General features: G+C 46.0%; 1 protein-coding gene and 1 long non-coding RNA gene across 3 annotated transcripts in view; one reads left to right on the forward strand and one right to left on the reverse strand.

Annotated features, from left to right (window-relative positions):
- Positions 1–22,259, forward strand: part of ELAPOR2 (endosome-lysosome associated apoptosis and autophagy regulator family member 2) — a 156,801-nt gene that overhangs the window by 25,666 nt on the left and 108,876 nt on the right. The gene's annotated exons all lie outside the window — the stretch shown is intronic.
- On the reverse strand, positions 15,302–17,521 carry LOC112544803 (uncharacterized). The gene is made up of 3 exons (XR_003088135.2): positions 16,905–17,521; positions 16,557–16,611; positions 15,302–16,205 (listed from the first exon to the last, which is right to left on the reverse strand). It is a non-coding gene; the product is annotated as an uncharacterized LOC112544803 (long non-coding RNA).

Here is a 22,259-nt window from a genome sequence, read left to right on the forward strand (position 1 = left end):
GGTTAAAACACCAGGTGCCCAGGCACACCTGTGAGTGTGTCCTGCTCCCCAGTAACCCGGGGAGGAAAAAGGGGGTTACACTTTTTTCTCCTTCATTACACGCATCACCCCTGGCATTTTTGTTACCTTTCTAGCTTATTTCTCATGTTAGACATACTGCAGCTTCTCTTCCTAGAGCTTCCTTCACAACACTGTCGCAGGGTGCTGTAAAACAAAAAATGATCACCAGCACCTAGGAAAGTGACAAGCTAGGCCAGGAGTCGGCAGCCTTTTCAAACCAAGGAGCCAAACGACATCAGATTTCAGAATAAGTGTTCAACAAAAAGCTGTATAAGAATGCCCATTTGCATGACTGAAAATATACAATGTAATATTCTTGACTTGACATAATGATTAATAATAGTATAAATGAAACCCCAGACTCTATTTAATGGGACTTCTGCTGCTCCATCTCTTCACACAATTCTTTGAAGTTTACATTGTAAGTGGTCAAATCCAGTTTCAGACACGCATTCAGGCTGTCTTCTGTCAATCTTGGGGCTGGGGATGTGGAGGTGAAGGAGTCTGGGTTGGGGTTTATGACGAGGGCAGGAGTGCAGGAATGTTGATGCTGTGGCCAGATGGGGGCTTGTTGGCTAGGCTTCATTTTTAAATAAAGTAAAATATGTCCAACACAAAGGGTTTCAACATTGTATTTCTTTATGGCAGGGGTGGGGAACCTTTTTTGGATCAGGAGCCACTGACTCTCAGAAAAATCAGTCACATCACACAAGTGAGAAGCAAAAAAAAAAAAAAACCCACCCCTCCAAAAATCTTCAACCCTCAGTGATGTGGCCCCCAACTGAGATACCTCACTCCCCTGGCACTCCAGCCCCATCGGGGAGAGGGGCAGGGAGGACTGCGGTTCAAGGCCTCAGGCCAGATTAACTCTTCTGGGAGTCCAGGGTTAGTGGATTTTGTGGGTCCCCAGGCTCTGGGGTGGGGTAGAAAATGAGGGGTCCAGTATGTGACACAGAGCAGCCAGTGAATGGGATAGGGATGATGGTACAGGATCTAGTTCAGAAGTAGGATGCAGGAGAGGGCTAGGGGTAGGGTGTCTGTCTGGGGGGGAAGGTGTATGTCTGGCTGGGGGTGGTGTCTGGCCAAGGAAGAAGGTGAAGCAGGGTGTGGGTGCAGGGTCTGACTAGCAGCACTTACAGTGACTAAACCTTGTTATAGACACAGGAGGGGGAAAAAAGTAACAGATGCAAGTCACTCCCACCTGCTCTACAAGGGCCACAAATAAGTTAGTGACCCAAGGGCTGAGTGTGGAATGGAGGCTATGCCTCACCTGGAGCATGGAGAGTATGGCTGACAGGTCCAGGCGCTGATGGGAACTGGCCCACTCAGCTGTGCTTCTTGTACCTTTCCAGGCTGGCCAGGATCCAGGCCACTAGCAACAGGAAGAAGGGTTGCCGTGGGGCACACGGGCAGCAGAGGTGGGGGTGGAGCAGTGTGCAGAACAGCAGGCACATGACCATGGCGCAACAGGTCCTTTGTGGGCAAGATGGTGGCCAGTCTGCTTTTTGTGCCCTGTGCTGCTCTCAGGCTCCATGTCTCAGGCATGACTTCCTGCTACTCCATTGGCCAGATTCTGAGTTCTACTATTAAAATAGTGAATGTTATCAAGACACAGCCCTCAAAGACTTTCCAATGCTTTGTGCAAAAATGGGAGCAGAGTATGATACTTTGCTCTTTCACTTGGAAGCCAACTGGCTATCCAGGGGGAAAGAGTTGCAACCTTTATAAACTGAGAAACAAAGTTCCATTTTTTGTAGGGAATTTGAATTTTAGCAATGTAGAGACACAGAACTCTGCTGGCTTGTGCCTTGGGCTTACCTTGCTGATATTTTTGTCAAACTGAAATCTCTAAATGTCTCATCCAAGGAGTGGAAAATACTATTTGTGACCTGTACAATAAGGTATCAACATTCAGGAGAACTGGATTGCTGGAAAACAAAGATTGAAAGTGGTTTAATCATTCCATTCTCTTTAACTCTTGCTATCGATGAAAGAGAATCTGAACTACTAAGTGTTGTGGAGCAAATCCAGAATCACTCGACTTCTTCTGGAAAAGGTTGATACAAACTGGCTCAAGAGAATATGGACCCTTAAATGACAGATTATCTCATCTTTTGCAGCTGAGGCCTCATCCCATCTCTCAATTGACATTTGGGAGAAGCTGATTGAATGTCAGAGCGATAGGACACTGGACACTCAATTTAAAAAAAAACAGTATTTGAGGGATTTTTGGTTGAAATATGGCTCAGAATATCCAGCTTTATTGAACTGTGCAGTTAAAGCTCTTTTACTGTTTGGTTAATCTTATTTGTGCATGATTGGATTCTGTGCACTGGCTGTGCTAAAGACAAAAACACCATTCAAAACTGCAAGAGCAGGACAACTCCAAAGTCTCAGGTAGGCTTATGAATAGGCTATGAAGCATACTTTTTGCATGTGTTTATTTTTGTTTGGGATGAGGGGGTACAACCAAAAATTGCAATTCAAAAGGAGGGAAGCAGCTCAAAAAATTTGAAAACTGCTGACCTACAGTGAACATGACAGAGAAAACCTTAAAAAGTGAGGGAAGTGTCTAAAAATATGAGGCCTTCATTGCATGCAATACATGAATTTATTTAAGAAGAGAAACTGCTGAGGAGACTATTTACCCCAGCTTTCAGCTCAGAGCCAGTGTTTATGACTGAGTTACAAAGCCCAAAATTTCAGGGATCCAGGATAGAATTAGTTCCACAAGCTCAGATGCAGTGAACTGTGTTGCATGCAGCAGCTCTAATTTGCTAACAGAAAAATCAGTAATGGGTACTCCCACGGAGCTGTCACTTCAGCCGCTCCCTTTCCCAGCATGCTGAAATGGAGACAAAGGTTACAAAATCTGGCTAACAAAGAGTGACAGGCACTTAAGGCACCCACACACATATGGTCAAGCTAGAATTTCTTAGGCATCTCTCAGTGTACATATATCAGTGTGAGGTATGTGAATCTACAGAGAGCAGGCACATCACCTGTAAAATGCAACAGTGACAGGACTGGGAATGTTATCCAAATAATTGCAACAGGGAAAGAAACTCATACTTAGAAATGAAGGGTTAGTTCATTCCAAAAGGAATTCATTAGAAGGAGGAACACTGCAGGTCATCAACCTTCCAACCATGCTCCAAGACACCCAGTGGAAGCTCTCACATGGGGCTGCTAATAATATCTAGGAACAAGCTGCGGGTTAGGGAGTATTTGGAATGTGCTGGGAATCAGAGGGGAAGGAACGAACATTATTCACTATGCTCAGAAGAGGATATGTCAAACCAAAGAGGCAGTTCACACCCTGAATTAAAACAGAGTCCATTAGGAACTCAGTACATGTGGAATCTTAATACCAGGCTTTTGGTTTGTTCAGACTTACAATCTGGTACCTATGAACATTTATTTAATTTAGTGGCAAAACACCTAGTTAAAGCCAATGGCTGGGAATTAAAGCCAGACAAATAAGTTTCTGATCCATTTTTTGAGTTGCAATGTATTATACAGTGAGTCCGTGATCCATGTGGAGCAATTTCAGACACTTTGGCTTTTCAGCCTGCCCTACTTCCAAAGGTAGGAGAGTTTCCATCCATACAGATTGTGACCAAGGTTCCTCACTTCAACTTGGAAGTTGGAAAGCATTTAAAATGTTACAGAGAGGAAGCCGTGGTAGTCTGTAACTGATTTTTTTTTTAAAGAGTGAATAGTCTTGTAGCACCTTAGAAACTAACCAAAAATGTAGATGGTATCATGAGCTTTTGTGGGCACAATCCACTTCTTCAGAAGAATGGAGTTAAGGGATCCAGGGTGTGAGAAAGCTCTGGGCTAGGGTGGGGGTGGATTCCAGGGTGGGTACAGGTCTCATCTGGGGTAGGATGGAGATGGCGTAGGGCCAGGATGGAGCTGGTGTATGGGATGAGGAGAGGGCTCCATCTGGGTGTGCAGGCTCTGGGGTGGGGTAGGATGAGGGTTTTGGAGTATAATTGGGGTTTCCAGAGTGGGGTTTCCCAGGCTTGGGGTTTCTAGCAAATGTAATTTGCTGCTTGGAGAATCAGTTTCCCCCCATTCGTGTAAGTCTTAGACTTCACCACATCCTCTGGCAAGGAGTTCCAAAGGTTGACTGTGCACTGTACCACAGTAGGATGCATTTAAAACACTTGCAGGAGTGAACACCACATGTTTCATAGTGATTTTTCTGGGTTAATTTCTTGTACTTGTAGCTTTTTTTGAAAAAACAAACAAAAAAAACCACATCAAAAAACAAAAACAACCCCTCTCTTCTTTCCTACAAGATCACCATGCCTTATTTCTAAAGAGCATCTTAATGTTAATTTTGTCAGCTTCAGCCTATCGCTTGCTAAAGTTGCTGCACACACTACACCATGAGGTTCAATTTCTCTATAAACTGCAATGGAAGTAAAACCAGAATCCAAATACGCTTCACCGTATTCTTGTTTTTGCAGATTTTCCCCCTCTGTATCGATTTCAGTGTCTGCTGTTCATTTCAGATCACTACCACTTTTTCAGCAATAAGTACAAATCCATTTTTTAGCACCAAACTCACCAGCCGAATAGCACTGCATAATTGCTTGTTGTGGTGACAGTATGTACTAAACCAGTTGTTGCTATAGAAATGATCATGGCTTCCACCACAGTGTTGTCAGCCAGGCAGCTGACAGCAGTATCCCTGCCACGTGTGTGGCAGACAGTGGGAGCCCTGGCCACTAGCCACCTGGAACCGACTGGTGGCTGGGGTTCCTGAACCCTCCTCTGCTGTAGGTTATATAAGTCATATAGCTGGGCTGCCTGTCGGTTCTGTGTGGTTCACTTTGGTTCTATGCTTAGAAGTTGCAAGATGCCAATGTCGCAAATGCCATCATACTGAATCAAAATAGGCAGCAGGTTTAAAACAAACTAAAGGAAGTTTTTCTTCACTCAGTGCACAGTCAACCTTTGGAACTCCTTGCCAGAGGATGTGGTGAAGGCTAGGACTTTAACAGGGTTAAAAAAAGAGCTAGATAGATTCATGGAGGTTAGGTCCATCAATGGCTATTAGCCAGGATAGGTAGGAATGGTGTCCTTAGCCTCTGTTTGTCTGGAAATGTGTGACAGGGGAGGGATCATGTAAGGATTACCTGTTGGGTTCCCTCCCTCTGGGCCATCTGGTATTGGCCACTGTTGGCAGACAGGATACTGGGCTAGATGTACCTTTGGTCTGACCCAGTATGGCCATTCTTATGAAAGTGGAGCATGGATTGCTGTGTGGCAGGCAATAGTAATTTCCCTATTGTAGACTTTTTCTTGCCTGTTAAAGGAGTGCTAAATCTTCACCTGCAGAAAGGCCACATGCAAACCCAGGAGCAGGTTTGCCTGAAAATCAAGTTGGTCCGGGGAGACCCTGAGCTTCCCCACCCCTTTCTTCCCCTTGTTTCCGCCTTCCAACTCCCTCCTCCCTGATTTCCCCCTCCCCTCTCCCACCCTGTCTTCTCCCCTCTCCCGCCTCCTTTCCCCAGTCTCACCAGAGTTTCATCCCCCCTGCCCAGTTTTGTTAAAGAGAGTTTGTGTTCATGAAAATGACATGAGGAAGGAGGGTTAGGGAGGGGTAAGTGGAAGGACGCGCGGGAGGAATGAAGCACGGGAGGAATGAGGCACAAGCCCCCAGTGGGGCAGACCAGGGAGGCTGGTAGTGCTCCTCAGGATGGAAGCTCTCCTGCAGGGCCTCCTGGATACTGACATCCCCCCCCCGATGGACCTCCTGGATGGCAGTCTGCAGAAAGTGCAGCCAGGCTTGCAGCAACGCATCCAAGAGAAGCACCAGAGTGCCCAGGGGCAGCTCTGGCTCCATGTTGCAGAGGGCGGTGGTGTCCCGAGTGAGGGCAACCAGAGCACACAGAGACAAAATGCTTTGCTGTCCCTCATTGAGGTAGGCAAGCAAGCAGGGAAACCTGACAACTGGCTGTCCAGGGGGGTCCCTTTAAGCCCAGGCCTCAGATACTTTGTGTGGCTGCTGCATGAGGCTAACTCCTGACCTGGTGCCCTGCCAGAGCTGGTTCCGGCTGGCTTTAAATGCGATTCAGCGTCCACTCAGTGTGGATGTGATATTTTGAAATAGCAAAATGCTATTTCGAAATGCATTTTGTGTGTAGATGTGTTATTTCGAAATAACTTATTTCGAATTAACTATTTTGAAATAACATATTTTGAAATAACGCTGTAGTGTAGACATACCATTAGTCTGCATGTAAACTCAGCCCTTGGCCTCTCCAGTAAAATTGCTAGTGAAAGTGACTAGAACTTCCTAGTGTAAAATTGCAGTGTTGCCAACACTAAGAGCTTAATAGTCCTGAGGCCAGCCACCCAGAATTGGGAAACTTTGTAATGACTTCAGCTTAGGGGGCTGGCGGTTGAGATTGGGGCCTGGGTGGAAGGGGCTTGAACATGGTCAGGGTTCAGTCCAGAGGGTCAAGGGCAGAAGCTGCAGCATGTACCAGTACGATGCTGTAGGACCAGCACAATGCTGAGTCAGAGGCTATGTCTAGGCTATGTGGCTTTTCTGGGATACCTATCCTGGAAAAACTCTGCTGCATCCAGGAAACATGTTTGCTCTTCCCTTGTCTTCAGCTCTTCCAAAAGAGGAGGTTTTTCCAAAATTTGGCCCAGGGTAGCCTCTTCTGACAAAACGCAGAACGCAATTTGTGTACCTTTTTCTGCATCAGTGATTCCCAACCTTTTTCAGACGGGGGCCCATTTTGACAATTCAGGAAGACTGGGTGATCCAGGGCAATTAAAAAAAAAAAGTAAATGGCTCCTTAAAAGCCACCTGGGGAGGCACCTAGCGACCCTTTTGAAATGTAATGGCGACCTATATTTGGGTCCCGAGCCATAAGTTGGAAAACCCTGGTCTAGACATAGCCAGAGCCAGGCAACTCAGCGAATGTAGGGTTAGTGGAACAGAGACATGGTGAGGAGTGAGGAGCAGAGCCAGGGACCAGGAGAGAAACTAGATACCAGGAGCCTAGCTGGGACTAGAAACAAGGAGAGGCAGCCAAGGTAGCAGGAGTGCGCAGAAGAGTCTATCTGTAGCACCAAGCCAGGATTTGCCTAGCTGCACAGACAGCTTCCAAGTGTTTCACCTACATCTGAAATACCAAATATGAGCCACCCAGGGAATATGGTGGGCTATGCTAGTCAGGATCTCTATGTGTGGGACCATCAGTCGTGCTCAAAGCCATAGGACCCATAGGCTGCTGTTTTCTACTTTGCCAAGTTTAGCAGTGTGGTTATGTCAGCAGCTCAGGAGCCAGAAAAGCTGAGTTCTTTACTTGTGGATCCTCACAGACTGGGCCAACAATCTGCAAATTAAAAAAAAAATAGATTTTAGATTCTTTTTCTTTGCCTTCTGGGTTTTGAGTCTTTGGTGTTCGTATTCTCCAACTTTACTCAGCAACTATGAAATGTGGTTTTTTTTTTTTTTCAAAGAGGAAAGCTGAGATTCTCACATGATTGCCAAGAGCTGGGACTTGAAGAAAAAGAGCAGAGTTACAAATGTAGCTCACAGATTTTGGGGAGAGCTATTCTAATGACACTGTTTCCACTCCCCATCCCCTGTATGGCTTCCCATGCCAAACCTGTAGGTGAGATTTCAGCTGGTTGGGTTCCTGTTAGTGTCAATGAATTCATGCTGGTTTGCAGGTTCATCAGTACTGGAAATGAGACTAGCCCGACATACTAGAACTCTGATCCAGCAGGGAAAACAGAATGTTTGATTTTATAAGAGTGTTATAATCACTCAAACACAATGAAACTGCTCCTAGTAACAACTAGGGAAATTGTAGGCAAGTTGCTGCTAGTTACAGGAACCGATGCTACTTCAGACCCAGGTGCTAGGAAGGGTTTGTGTTTTAAACTGATGTAGGTGGATCAAAGAACTACTTCTCTCTCAGATATCCAATGAAAATGACATCAGCTGAGCAGAGCCTCCTGATCAGACAGGAGAATCTCAACTAGTCAGAGACACAGGAGAAATACTACACACTAAAATCCATATGTTCTGAAGCCAGATGTGATTTCTAGATAACACTCATGGGGTCTTGAGATTAGAAACCTAATATTATGAGTCTAAGAACATAAGCTGCTATCATTTACCAGTGGTCCCCAACGCGGTGCCTGTGGGTGCCATGGCACCCGCCGGGGCATTTATGTGCGCCTGCCTAGTGACCAGGGCCAGCCCGAGCCATTCTTGCGCCCTGGGCCTTGGGCGCCTGGCGCATGCGCGGTGCCACCCCCGGGCGTGCGGCGCATGAGCGGCCTCCGCTGTGGGCGTGCTGTGCACGCGTGGCTCCACCCCTAGGTACCCAGCAGCCCCAAAAGGTTGGGGACCACTGATTTAACGTATCATGATCTACTCTAGTATAGCATGTAATAGACGCTTTTACCTTCGAGCTCAACAAGTTATCTTGTGGACACAGACAATATATTAGTGTGACCTGGTCTGTTAAAACCCCAGAACAGGGATGTATGCTTGAAAGAAAAAAACAGTACTTGACTAACTTAATTTAAGAATTCACACTAATTAAGAAACACAAAATAAAAAGCCCTTATATTGGGAGTGAGACTGCAGTGACCTTGCAAAATACTGATTAGCTAATTACTCCTACACTAGCATCAATACACATAGATTTCTGTGGGAGAGTGTGAGAATTGCCTTTAATATTCCAGTTTAGCTTTGTGTGTGTGTACACTTTGAAGTGATTAGTATAGGCCCAGTCATTCCAGGTGCTGAACCATTGGCTCGTTGGAGCCAATGGGAGGTAAGACCACCCAGGAGTTTTCAGGATCCAAACCAGTGTCTGTTACAAGCTATTTGGAAGAATAAAATGAGAGAGAAACTGAGGCTTTGTTGGTAACAATGTCCCTCTGCCATCCCCTTGATGGGACAGGTAAACGGTAGTGAAGACCATCTCTGAGTGACTGGGCTTTCTGCAGCCCAGTAATGAAAGAAAATAAAGGCTCCTCACAATAACGATGTCTAAATTAAATTGAGCCAAGTTCTACACAGCCAAAGTTCAATCACCTGTCATTGGCTTCCTGTCTTGCTTCTGTGCCAAGTTAAACTGCTTGCCCTCACCTCAGTCCTCAGTGAGTCACACTCCTCCCTGGCCGGCTCCATGAAATAGGGGTGAACAGCACCTCCAGCCTTTTGTCTCTCTGTGCTGAGAAAGTGTAGGCTCTGGGAGAAGGACTCTCTTACTAGTGTGTACAGCACCTACCGTAATGGGCTCCTGATCAGGGTGGAGCCTCTACATGCTGCTGTAACTAATAATAAACAATACCATTTTAACCATTTGCCACATGCTCTTCTAGAGCAATACTCCCTTGATCTCTGTTACCCCTTTCACTAGCAGCCCAATAGCTTGTTCTGATGGACTAGGACCATATCCTCTTCCTTCATATACCACAATGAACGACTATGGCACTGCATGATCAGCGGCTGACTTCAAAAGCTCCTTTCCTGTCTCCACAAGAAGGATGCAGCTCTTAAGGCAGACAAGACCAGCTCTTAAGGCAGACAAGACCAGAGAGAGAGTCTTCCCCAAGTGCATGCTCATCTGATAGTTCCTTTGGGATTCACTGACAAACTCCAGCTGAGCCCAGCCTCATTTCCCTAATGACTGAACTCCCTGGTAATTTCTTCACTGACTGAACAGCTGTGTTTTCTGTGCTCCAGGATAACATGTTAACCCTTTCACTGCCGTCCAAAGAATGGGATGGACGTATCCTGTCCTACATTCTCTGGCTTTGCCACTACTTATATTAGTTTTGTCACAAGAGCACACTGAAGTGCTAATACCATCTGTCTGCATATGGTATTTTCAAAGCACCTGTCATGGTAGTATGGGATGATCCAGAGTAGCTCACTTCTCTGAGGCTGTCTCAGTGACTCATCATAATGTATTTCTATGGTGGAAGGAATCCGAGTTAACACTGCAGCTTACATCGATAATATTGATTTAATCCTTCTGTTTCATTTTATGCTATTTACATGTTGAATAGGGTTTGCTTTAGGTGGCATATTTCAAATCCTGCTGCACTATCATTAATAAATCGTAAAGTTAATTTGCATTTTGTTTTTAAACCCATCTGCAGTGTTCTATGGTAATTGTTCACAGCAGCACAGTGTGGAAATGGATAGGTCACTCTTGGGTTTAATTTTGCAATCATTTGCTGTTGCATTATACAGTAAAAAAAAAAAAAAAAACTCCAGGCAGATGGTCTGTGCTCATAATCCTTCATTTTAATGGTGCCTGGTAGTGCTGTAATTGTTCTGCATTGGTCAGTGTTTTCCTTCTGCAAACAATGATTTTTCCAGGATTTGTTAGCTGAACATATCACTTTTGTTTCAGACTAGAACATTTCACACAAAGGCCCAGTACAATATTTGGGAATTATTATTTTGTAAAAATTAAATATAATGGTGTATGTGGAGTTAATCCCTAAGTAGTTTACCTAGGAGTGGGTCCTTTGTACTCCATTATTTTTAAAAATGCCCTCCCCTTTTAATATGCAGTGTTTTCAACTCTCTCATCTAGGATGGGGCTGAAGGCCTAATATACAGCAAGCTAAATTCAGCTCAGGGAAAGCCGGGTGTAGACTTTGATAGAGACCAACTGGGGAGGTTTCAGGGAGTAGTCTTGCTCAGAAAGTGGGCAGTACTGGTTTGTAAGGGGATGTGGCCCAGACTGCTAGTAGATAATTTGATTTAGCATCTCTCCCTTCATCCGTCTTCCACATTTTGACTCCTTTGTCCAGTAAGCTGTTTGACACCCAACAGGCAAACAACCGGCATTGCCTTTAGAATCCCTCACTCCTACACGATGTGTTTAAGGGGCTGACATGTTACTCCTCACTGCATTAGGTTCTATGAATCTGTGTTTGCATGAGGAGGCATATCTATGTGTATTTTTTATTTATCATGCTTGTGAAGGAGCGGTTATATTTTATTACTGTCTGTGTGTCATTAGCATTTTAACTTGCTGGAATGGGGGTGAATAGACTAATTCTAACACTTTGTTACGAACATCAAATCATGTAAAACCCCAGAGCATGGGATGGGTAATTGTTTTATCTTTTACAAGTGAAAAATAAGCAGAAAAGAATATTACACCTACACCGTAAACCTATTGGATCCAATTTTCAAATGCAATACAGAAAAGGCAGGGCATTTCTGTGACTTGATTCATAGTGCCAAAGCTCTGATTTGCAGCCATCTCCCTGGATGCTACAGAAAATCTTTAAATATTGTTGAATGTGGTTATACATCTAATACATATTATGGTGACCAAAATTGTATTGATTATATCTCCATCCTATATGTTAATTCTTTGGCTAGCATCCCCATCTCCAGCATGGCAGTGGGACCAGAATGACAGCTTGTCGCCAGTCCTTAGTGAAAACCATCTGGACAAATTTTGAGAGATAAAATAAATTTGAGGCTGGAAAGAACCTGATAATTTATTACTACAGAGGTGGTTGAAATTTTCTGTCAAAAAAAAAAAAAAAGTTTGTCAGAAAATGTAGTTTTGACTAAACCGAACATTTTTTTCATGTGAAAATGTCAGCCTTGATTAAATTTTCTGATTTTGGAGAAATTAAACAAAACACCTTGCCTTGAATTGACATTTTGACATGAAACATTGTTTTTCATTGTGAAATGAAAATATTTATGCTTTCCTTCTCCTCCTGCCTAAATATCCTGATATTCAGAATTGTGCTAGTGCTGGGAATTCTAGATTGTGTTAAACACATTGTTAAAGGTCTCCCTTGAACCTGAGTGGTGGAGAAGACTTGACACCACTTAAAAAAAAGTTATTGCTGCCAAAGTCAACTTGAAATACGCTACATCTGAGTCTAATTTTCAGAGACTACGAGCAAGTACTTCTTGAAGTGAGCACCTCTGAGAGCCAGTCCCTTTGTGGGGACTCAAAAATGAGGTGCCCAATCTTATAAAACACTTGAAAACCTCGGCCTGTTATATTGTCTAATACTTGCCTGCTACACACAATGCTGGAAGGTTTGTTTAATGTTTGTAAAGTGCACTGAGAACTTTGGCTGACAGATGCTATTTTGCACATGCTGGTATTATCCTTTGAGTGCTGAGTTAAATACTGAGGAATCTGCTGTTTTGTATGCCCACTAACTTTCTTTGTGGTGGTGTTATTTTTTTACACATCTAGACTACATTAACCTTGTGCTGGCTCCAATATGCAGATTGCTATAAGATAGATGATGATTGTTGCTATGAGTTGGGAATTGTGGTCTGCATTCCATGTGCCACCAGTACTCCCATTGACCTCAGTTGGAGGAATTTTGTTTGCACAATGAATGCCGGGTCAGTAGCAAGGTTGTGTAACTGGCCAGAGAAGTACATGGACCTGCTTTTATAAAATGAGACTCTCGTAGATGGAAGTTAAGCATGTGCTAACGCAACCTTGGGAAACTAAAGATACAGGCCCAATGCTTGTATGGTGTAAATGTCAAGATCAAACCTGAATTAGGGATGTGAATGGTTAACCAATAAGCCCCACCCATTAAGGTGCTTGCATACCAGGGGTGAGGCTTACTGGTTAACCATTCACATCCCTAATACAGGTTTGATTAAGGGTGAGACTTACTAGTTCTGGTTAACCAGTGGAGACTGGAGCAGCCCCTGTCCACAGCAGGTCCGGCCCAGGTGCACCACAGGCAAGGATGTTCCAGCTGGGCCAGAGCAGCCTCTGTCCAGGCCGCCCACCCCTATTTAATTTAGTTAACTGGTTAAACATTACGTTTAACTCGTTAACCCATTAAACAGGATTTTACATCTCTAACGTGTATATAATTTGCTAAGGACCCAACTGAGGTTCCTGGAGCAAGAACTGCACCAGGAAATGGGGGATGGGTGAGAGGTACCAACCAGAGACCAGTGAAAATATTATACTGTAGGGCAGTGATGGGCAACTTAGTGAGTGGGTCACACAAGATGCAAGATTGCTGTAACCAAGATGGTCTCTTTGGATAGGATAGTTTTGCTAACTCTGCTTGTGGACCTAGAATTTGTGGGGTGTGCTGATTGAACTATAGCAGTGTTTTGATTGGATACAAAGGGAGCACAGGGCTCTCAGGCTGTGTCTAGACTACATGCCTCTGTCAGCGATTTAAATGATCGCGGCTTCATTTACATGGCTGCCGCGCTGAGCCGACAAACAGCTGATCAGCTGTTTGTCGGCTCGTGCGCTAGTCTGGACGTTCCCCCTGTCGACATCAAAGCCCTTTGTCAGCAGCCCCGTTATTCCTCGTGGAATGAGGTTTACCGGGGCTGCCGACAAAGGGCTTTGATGTTGACAGGGGGAACGTCCAGACTAGAGCGCGAGCCGACAAACAGCTGATTAGCTGTTTGTCGGCTCAGCGCGGCAGCCATGTAAATGTAAATGAAGCCGCGATCATTTAAATCGCGGCTTCATTTGCCTTTGCTGAGCAAACAAATTTACATGCCTCTGCCGACAGAGGCATGTAGTTTAGACGTACCCTCACAGTCCTGATCCGCCTCCTGCAGAAACAGAGGTCTGGGAGAATGGATCCTGGGACACCAGGACAGAGGATACTAGGGACTAGAAGGACTAGTCGACTATCTGATAAGCAAATGCTTATTGGATAGTCAACAGGATAATTGACTAGTCGCTTCCACCTCTTGATGCCTCTATCAGATAGCGGCAGCAATGGGTGGTGGGGGGGAAGAGGGGCACTGCAAAGTTGTAGTGTTGCTTGAAGCCTGGGGCCAGACCCCGGGCTCCACGTGGCGCTGCTGCTTTGAATAGTGGTGCACAGCCCAGGGCATTTCAAAATGGCAGCTCTGTGTGGAGCCCAGGATCAGCTGGGGTCTCCCCAGCAGACCCTGGGCTCTGTATGGCACTGCCACTTTGAAACATTGCAGGGAGCCCGAAATCAGGTTCTTTGCGGCATTTCAAAGCGGCTGCGCCACATGGGGCCCAGGACCAGCTGGATCCTGGGGTCCGTGCGGTGCTGCCACTTTGAAATGCCACGGGGAGCCTGGCGTCGGGCTGCATGCAGCGTTTCAAAGCGGCAGTGCTGTGAGGAGCCCAGGATCAGCTGGGGACTCCCCCGCTGGCCCTGGGCTCCGTGCAGCGCTGCCACTTTGAAATGCTGTCGTGGCATTTCAAAGCGGCAGCGCCACATGGAGCCCGGGATCAGCGGGGGAGTCCCCAGCTGACTCCAGGCTCTACCCAGCGCTTTTGCCTTTGAAGTGTAGCAACCACCATACAGCTGTAGCTACACTTCAGAAATGGAGGTGCCCCATATACTAATCGAATAGTTGATGCAAAATGCATTGACTATTTGATTAGTCAGTTACCCAGTACTTAACATCCTTAGAGGATACTAGAAGCTCCCAAGGCAGAGAGGTCTGAGGAAGAAGACCCTGATCAGAATGGGTGGGATGCAGGTATAGGATGGTGAGCAGTGTCTGCCAAGCTCCATATGGGCTAAGTCCCTTCCCTCGAACTATGTGCAGAGCTCACCCCTGCCCTGCAGTGCAAGGACACCAAATTGAGAACTGTCATTGTGTGGAAGCTGGCAATTGCAGATTGATACAGGTCACCATGAGTGGCAGGAATAATGGGCCCTGGAGGCTAATCTTTCCCTGGTACAGCTACCACTGCTCAGTTGCCAGATGATCCTGCTTCTGCTCTACCTCTTTCCCTTCCTGCTTCTCCCAGCCTACCAGTTACTCCCATGGCTCATGAAGCTTTACACTGGAAACTTTGACAGCAGCAAGGAGCACTTCAACAACAGCCTCCGTGAGGGCTGAATGACTTTAGAAGAGTTGCCTTTCTGGCAGGTGAAACCTCAATGGGGAAAATAGTCCCATGGCCATAGCAGCCTGTTGTGCTCTGCATAACTTTTGTGAAGCCAACAGGAAAAAGTTTCCCTAGAGGCTGTGCATTGAGGTGAATTGAGCAGGCAGACACTAGGGCTATTAAAGAGGCTCAACCAAGGTTCCCTCCAAACTCTGTGGCCACACAGCTGCCTAATAAGCCCTATGCAGTGACTCAGGGCTGCTGCACATGGAGATGCCATGACCACGGGAGAGGCCTGTTGTCGGCAAGAGTAAGTCTCAGGTCCGACACTGGGTTTTCAAAGTACAAAGGATGCCACACAGGTATCTGTCAAACACAAGTAGTTTATTTCCTGGCAGCTAACAGCTGCACCCCTTAATTAGAAGGGCAACATAACAAAGAAGCGACATATCTTACATCCCTTTCTGGTATCTGGGGATCCCGAGTCGGCTGTGGACGAAGTGGGAGGTTGTCTCAGCTTCCGAGGCACTGGTACCCAAAGCCCATTGGTGAGGTCCAAATTGCTGTGCTTTGGTACAGCCTTAAATACAGTTCTCTTTCCTTGTTTTGCAGTTTGGAAATTTCCAGGGGTTATTCATTACGTGCTGATGTAGGGCTTAGCTGTTAGTTATCGATCTGGTTCTGATCTAGTTCTACTTGTTCTTTGGCCTTGTTTACGTGATCAGTACATTAGAGTAAACAGAATTGTTTATGCGTTCTTGCCCTTTACCCTTATCTTATACTTACTTGTTATTGCTATACTGGCAACAATGCTTATCTTAAATGGCGTATGTTCCCAAAGACTTGCTTCTGGCTCATCAGATATAGGGGAAAGGGGGGGAAAGAATGCAGGCCTCACCACCCCTAAACTAGCATGTACAAAGTTCTTCCGCAATTAACCCTTACAAGGCCCCTCTTCCCTGGCCTCTGCAGTTCCTACTGGGGCTGGAAGAGTGCGCTTTTCCTTGGGCCACAGCAGCTCTCTTCTGGCCTTGCTGTGGTCAGAGGAGTGCATTTCTACCCTGGCCACAGCAGCGCTCTGCTCCTGATCCTGCCTTCTCACTGGCTACCCATTTCTTGTTTCATTTTACTGTCTCCCTTCATGCTCTGTGCTCACTCTTGGCCTGATATGGTGATTGTAGCAATTCATAAAACATATCTTCCTAATTTCTCCTTCCTTGCCTTCTTATCTGACAGAGGTGCTCCAGGCTATGTAGGAGCTGGTTCTTAAGGGCACATCTGCAAAAACAACAAAAACAGAGCACAGAGTTAGTATCACGTGTGCATGTCCAGTCTTGAATCATAAAAGCTATATGTGCCTTTTTATTGCTTTACTATAGCAAGCATGCTACAATGCCAGAGCTCAGCCTAAACATGGGGAGCTCAGCCCAGAGAGGGAAGGGATGCAAGACAGAGCAAAGGGTCTGGATGTTTTCAGAAGTGGATCAATAATGCCTGTGAACACTAGTCTGAAAACAGTCATTGCTTTCCACTGGTGAGGGTGATCAAAGCTGAAATCACGCTACTGAGGGGAACCGAAGATGTAAGGGTGCATGTGTGTGGCATCAGAATGGGATTATATCTGCTCACCTGTGAGATGCTTTGGTTCCTCCAGAAGTAATTACCAATTGTGCAGCAAAGTTTCCTGCCACAGGGGAAGAAACAAAGCCAGTCTGTGAATCCTTAGGTAGAGGATTGCAGAACATCTGCAGGAAAGTTTCCTAGAGATCTTTAAAAAGGATTCCGAGGATATCTCAGTGTGCATTAATAAACTTTTCTTCAGGGCCCCCACTGCATAACTGAACAGGGGAATGCAAAGCAGATGGAAAAAAGTACCCAGAGTTGTTAATTTTGATTCCCCTTCTCCCACATGTAACAAAATAAAGAATGCCTTTGTCGCCTATAACCATGTACTATGAAAGAAAAATGAGTACTTACTGGAGCTTCCCTCTCCAACTTCAAATACGTGAGAGCTAGACTCTGGAGTAAAAAAGGGGTCCTGGCTCTCCACACCATTGGATGAGCCTATCACCTGTTCTCCATTCTCCTCCTGCTCAACTTCTTTGTCCACTACTTCATCCTGGGGGTTGACTCCATTGTCTGCTATCTCCGGTCCCTCCCGAATTATTCCTGGTGTGCTCTGCAGCTGATTTGGGATTACCACGGAGGACGGTGTGCAGCTCCTTGTAGAAGTGACATGCGTTCAGTACCACACCAGAGTGACAATTGGCCTTCTTTTACTTCTGGTACATCTGCCTCACCCCCTTGATCTTAGAGTCTCTCTGCTCTGTGTCCCTTTTGTGCCCCCTCCTATCAGCAGACTGCTAATGGCATGGATGAAAGTCAAAGTGCCTATGGCTGGATCAGCACTGAGTCTGCTCAGCTTCCTCTCCTCACTGACCTTACGATCCAGCAATCCCATTGTACTCTGTGCGTGAGCTTCTTTGCCTTGGAAAGCCGGCATGGTCATCTGGGAAGATGTGATGTGAGCTGTCCACATTGAACGGGAAGTGGAATTTCAAAAGTTCCTAGGGCTTTCAAGGAGGTGGGGGGCACGCCTGTGTCCCTGCCTGCAGGGCAACAGAGTAGAAACCGTTCATCAGAGTGGTCATAATAGGGATTATGAAGCACCTCCTGAAGGCCGCCTGTGTCGACATAAGCAAATGCAATGTCTGCACTGACACTGTGTCGCTTTAACTTTGTCACAAAAAACGCTGTGCCACTCTGTGAGGTGGTTTTATGATGTTGGCAAAACAGGAGAGTTAAATCAGTGGGAGGGGCACTGTTATGCGTACACCTCTACTGTTTTGTTGATGAAACCTCGCTCTTGTTTGACAGAACTCTGTATGTTGAGAAACTTAACTAAAAAGACAAAGACTGTATAGGAGCAGGTCCGGCCTTTGAACAAGGTGAGCGAGGTGGTTGCCTTGGGCCCCATGCATTCAGGGCCCCATGGCCACGTGCATTCAGGGCCCTGCGCTGCCCAGCTCCCGGCCCCACCCATGTGGCCGCTCACTCGCTGCCCTGACTGGGAGCCACGCGGCTGTGCAGCTCAGCCAAACAGTGTGTTGCCTTGGGCCCCACAAACTCTTTGGCTGGGCCTGGATAGGAGGGGGATGTTACACTCACTACTCTCCCCATCCCAATCTTTTCTGCAGGGGAAATAAGTGATGGGGGTATACTGGGCCTTTGCGGACATCTGCTGGAGGCCTGGCATTCCTACCACGCCTCCACCCTAGAAAAGGAACAGTAAAGATGAGTCCTCCAAACCTGCCTAGAGAGGCTGCACCGAAGAGGCCAATCAGCTCACAGCAGGCCAATGAAATGGTGCTGCAAAGCCTGAGCAGATCAGTTGCGTGTTGGGACCAGAGGAACAAGGAGAGTGCTCTTTGCTGGCTGCTGGAGCTCAAGTGAGATCTTCAGCCCCTGCGGGAAGGGCAAAGCAGAGGGGCTATGTAGGAAGTGGCCCAGGGAATAGCAATAACAATCATTGAAGGAAGCAGCCTGGATTGATATTCGTAGAGTTGCTAGTCCAGACCCAGAGTAATGCGTTGGTCTCTGTTCCCCCCGCTGGCAGAGGGTCAAAGCGCTAGAAGTAGACTAAAGTGAAGGAGTCACTCAGCTGGAGACACCGCAGAATTGTTAAAGGATTCAGTATCTGGGTCATAGGGCAGGGACAGATTGGAAGCTAGCCCAGAGACAGGGCTAAAGACCTGACTGAGAGCACAGGTCCAGACTGTTGGATCTTTCAGATCCAAGAAGAGGTTTGTTTGTGCACCCAGGCATATAGAGTATGTGTGGCTTAGCCTGATGGCTGAGTCCAAGAAGACCTGATTGACAAGGTTAACCCCCAAAGGAGAGCGGGAGAGCAAGGCAAGCAAGATGCGGGGCACAAGCTATCCAATAAGTTTCTGGACTGCATTGGTGACAACTTTCTGTTTCAGAAGGTTTAAAAAGCTACCAGAGGAGAAGCTGTTCTGGATTTGATTTTAACAAATAGGGAGGAACTAGTTGAGAACTTGAAAGTGGAAGACAGTGTGGGGGACAGTGATCATGAAATAATAGAGTTCATGATCTTAAGGAAAGGTAGAAGGGAGACCAGCACAATTGAGGTAATGGATTTCAGGAAGGCAGATTTTGATAAGCTCAGAGAACTTGTAGGTAAGGTCCCATGGGAAGCAAGACTGAAGGGAAAAACAACTGAGGAGAGTTGGAAGTATTTCAAAGGGACGTTGTTAAGGGCCCAAAAGCAAACAATTCTGCTGTGTAGGAAAGATAGAAAATATGGCAAAAGACCAGCTTGGCTTAACAAGGAGATCTTGCATGATCTCAAAATAAAAAAGTCATATAAAAATGGAAACTAGGACAAATAACAAAGGATGAATATAGGCAAGCAACACGGGAATGAAGGGGCAAGATTAGAAAGGCAAAGGCACAAAATGAGATCAAACTAGCTACAGGCATAAAGGGAAACAAGAAGACCTTTTATAAATACATTAAAAGCAAGAGGAAGACCAAGGACAGGGTAGGCCCACTGCTCAGTGAGGAGGGAGAAGCAGTAACAAGAAACTTGGAAATGGTGGAGATGCTCAATGACTTCTTTGTTTCGGTCTTCACCGAGAAGTCTGGAGGTGTGCCTAACGTAGTGAATACAAGCAGAGAGAGGGTAAGTTTAGAAGATAGGATACACAAAGAACAAGTTAAAAATCACTTAGGAAAGTTAGATGTCAGCAAGTCACCAGGTCCTGATGAAATGCATCCCAGGATACTCAAGGAGCTGATAGAGGAGGTATCTGAGCCTTTAGCTATGATCTTTGAAAAATCATGGCAGACAGGGGAGATTCCAGAAGACTGGAAAAGGGCAAATATTGTGCCCATCTATAAAAAGGGGAATAAGAACAACCCAGGAAAGTACAGACCGGTCAGTTTAACGTCTGTCCCAGGGAAGATAATGGAGCAGGTAATTAAGGAAATCATATGCAAACACTTGGAAGGTAATAAAGTGATAGGGAATAGCCAGCATGGGTTTGTGAAGAACAAGTCATGCCAAACTAATCTGATAGCTTTCTTTGATAGGATAACGAGCCTTGTGGAGAAGGGAGAAGCGGTGGATGTCATATACCTAGACTTTAGTAAGGCATTTGATACGGTCTCGCATGATATTCTTATTGATAAACTAGGCAAATATAACTTAGGGCCACGATAAGGTGGGTGCATAATTGGCTGGATAACCGTAGTCAGAGAGTTGTTGTTAACGGTGCTAAATCCTGCTGGAAAGGGATAACAAGTGGAGTTCCGCAAGGGTCTGTTTTGGGACCCGTACTGTTCAATATCTTCATCAATGACTTAGATATTGGGATAGAGAGTACGCTTATTAAGTTTGCAGATAATACCAAACTGGATGGGGTTGCAACTTCTTTGGAGGATAGGGACATAATTCAAAATGACCTTAGCAAGTTAGAGAAATGGTCAGAGGTAAACAGGATGAAGTTTAATAAAGAGAAATGCAAAGTGCTCCACTTAGGAAGGAACAATCAGTTCCATACATACAAGATGGGAAGCAACTGTCTAGGAAGGAGCATGGCGGAAAGGGATCTAGGGGTCATAGTGGACCACAAGCTGAATATGAGTCAACAGTGTGATGCTGTTGCAAAAAAAGCAAATATGATTCTAGGTTGTATCAACAGGTGTGTTGTAAGCAAAACTCGTGAAGTCATTCTGCCGCTCTACTCTGCACTAGTTAGGCCTCAGCTGGAGTACTGTGTCCAGTTCTGGGCGCCACATTTCAAGAAAGATGTGGAGAAATTGGAAAGGGTACAGAGAAGAGCGACAAGAATGATTAAAGGTTTAGAGAACATGACCTATGAAGCCAGGCTTCATGAACTGGGCTTGTTTAGTTTGGGAAAAAGAAGATTTAAGGGGGGACATGATAGCGGTTTTCAAATATCTAAAAGGGTGTCACAAGGAGGAAGGAGAAAATTTGTTCCTCTTGGTTTCTGAGGACAGGACAAGGAGTAATGGGCTTAAAGTGCAGCAAGGGAGGTTTAGATTGGACATTAGGAAAAAATTCCTAACTGTCAGGGTGGTCAAATATTGGAATAAATTGCCAAGGGAGGTGGTGGAATCTCCCTCTCTGGAGATATTTAAGAACAGGTTAGATAGTCATCTGTCAGGGATGGTGTAGACGGAGCTTGGTCCTGCCTTGAGTGCAGGGGGCTGGACTCGATGACCTCTTGAGGTCCCTTCCAGTTCTATGATTCTATGCAGGTCTGCATACACCTGATGGAGGTGCTCTCGAGAGGTGAGTGACCCTATCACAGGGTATATCTAGACTACATGGCTCTGTTGCCAGGGCCATGTAGATTAGTTTACTAGACATACCCAAATGAAGCGGCGATTTAAATAATCGATGCTTCATTTAAATTAAAATGGCTGCCACACTGTGCCGATCAACTGTTTGGCGGCACAGCGCTGTAGTTTGGACGCTCTGCGGTCGACATCAAAGGCATTTGTCAACCTCCCTGGTAAACCTCATCCCACGAGGCATACCGGGGAGGTTGACAAATGCCTTTGATGTCGACCGCGGAACGTCCAGACTACAACGCTGTGCCGCCAAACAGCTGATCGGCACAGTGCGGCAGTCATTTTAATTTAAATGAAGCGGTGTTTATTTAAATTGCCGCTTCATTTGGGTATGTCTAGTAAACTAATCTACATGGCTCTGGTGACAGAGCCATGTAGTCTAGACATACCCACAATGAGCCAGCAGGCCAGGCCCAGGAGAATATGAGCAAATCCTGCAATAGCTAGTTTGGTGTGAAGTAGTCTCTGTGCAGGGAGTCACAAGCAGGGAGTAGGAACTACTTTTCTGGCTGTATATGCAGCCTGGGAATAACCCTCTGGACAATGCACGATGATCTCTACCAACTTGAAAACTGGAATAATAGGACTGGGATAAAATTTAATGGTACAGGGTCATGCCCCATCCCAGTCCCTAAATGTATCTGCGCCACTGTCAGGGGTTCACACCCCAGTGCGCCTCAGTGCCCCCTGACTGTCTTCATATAGCCCATCTCAGGGCAGAATACAGTCTGTATGGGTTGCTCATCATAGGCATTTGGGCTTATCTCCGTGGCCCCGCTTACCTAAGCCAGGCTGCGACCTGTCTCCACGCCCGGGCCTTTCCTCCGGCCCCTCATCAGGGTAGCCTTAGCTGGCCCTCTCCCAGCTCTAGCTGGCTAGCCCCAGCGGGTCTCCCTCCTGGGAGCTCCTGCTTCCTCCACAGCCAGCCCC

The sequence above is a fragment of the Pelodiscus sinensis genome, chromosome 1 (genome assembly GCF_049634645.1).
Source record: "Pelodiscus sinensis isolate JC-2024 chromosome 1, ASM4963464v1, whole genome shotgun sequence".
Lineage (NCBI taxonomy): Eukaryota > Metazoa > Chordata > Testudines > Trionychidae > Pelodiscus > Pelodiscus sinensis.